The sequence below is a fragment of the Balaenoptera musculus genome, chromosome 1 (genome assembly GCF_009873245.2).
Source record: "Balaenoptera musculus isolate JJ_BM4_2016_0621 chromosome 1, mBalMus1.pri.v3, whole genome shotgun sequence".
Classification (NCBI taxonomy): domain Eukaryota; kingdom Metazoa; phylum Chordata; class Mammalia; order Artiodactyla; family Balaenopteridae; genus Balaenoptera; species Balaenoptera musculus.
The window spans coordinates 20,404,118-20,405,587 of NC_045785.1; positions in this window are offsets into that span (position 1 = coordinate 20,404,118).

Here is a 1,470-nt window from a genome sequence, read left to right on the forward strand (position 1 = left end):
TTTCTATTGTTTAACTTTTAAATATAAGCAATTAATGTATATTTATATCGTCCCACTTACACAGAAGATAGCATACTATAAACGCTACTATGCATCTTATTTCCCTTAACGTATATGGGCATCACTACATATTAGTTTCTGTTTATCAGTATATATAAGAACTCTTCGGGGCTTCCCTGGTGGCGCAGTGGTTGGGAGTCCGCCTGCCAATGCAGGAGACACGGGTTTGAGCCCTGGTCCGGGAAGATCCCACATGCCGCGGAGCAGCTAAGCCCGTGCACCACAACTACCGAGCCTGCGCTCTAGAGCCTGCGAGCCACAGCTGCTGAGGACCGCATGCCTAGAGCCTGTGCTCCGTGCCGAGAAGCCACCGCAATGAGAAGCCTGAGCACCGCATCGAAGAGTAGCCCCTACTCGCCGCAACTAGAGAAGGCCCGCGCACAGCAACAAAGACCCAACGCGGCCATAAATAAATTAATTGATTAAAAAAAAAAAAGAACTCTTCCACATATCTTTTTACAGCTGCATAGCACTCCATCCTGTGTTTGTACTATAATTTATTCAGCTAGTTCTTAACTGACACAAGCAGTTTCCAATCTTTTGCTATAAAAATAATGCCATAATGAATAGCCTTGTGCACAGAGCTTTTTGTATTTTGCCAATATATCACTAGGATAGATTCTTGCAAGTTTAGCCCTGACCTAGGTTTACTGGGTGAAAGAGTAAATACATATGTAATGTGGCTATAGATTGCCAAATTACCTTAGTTAGAGTTACATCATTTTGCCTTCCCATCAGCAATGTATGACAATGCTATCCTCAGGAGTATTTTGGTATGATATCAGACAAAGGAAGATGCAGAAATGAATCAAAGACAAGGTTCCTGTCCCCAGGAACTCTCAGCCTAGTAAAAGGCTTATGGGCAAATATAATAATATAATGTAATCTTCAGGGCAGATTTATTCTGAAGCTTAAGCTTCAGAGTCCCTCACAGAGACCCTCTCCAAGTCCCCAGCAATGTATGCACAGGTCCATTTTGTAATCTTTTTCCTAAAGAGGACACCCCAAATTATTTAAACATCTACCTCACAGACTTTAGAGCCAGTTCCATAACTTTGGAGTTATGGGAGTGGATTTCAAGTTCTGCAACCATATTGAGAGGAGGGATTCCTATATTTAATGACTGAGACAAAGAGACAAACAAAAAGAAAAGGCTCCTTTGACCAAAGAAATACCCCTCCCCAGATTCTGATCAGTTACACACAGGTAGGTAGCTGTCTACACAGCCCTCTACTTTCCCTCTGTTCTCAAGGGCAGAAACCAAGCCTTAGAATACATCAGTATTCCCAGCTGACAGCTGAAGACTGGTACACTGCACTCAGGACAAGTCTGAACAGATTACCGAGCAGGGTTTTGTTTTTTTTGGGGGGGGGGTGGGTAGGAGGGTTTACACCAGGGGAGTGGGTATTC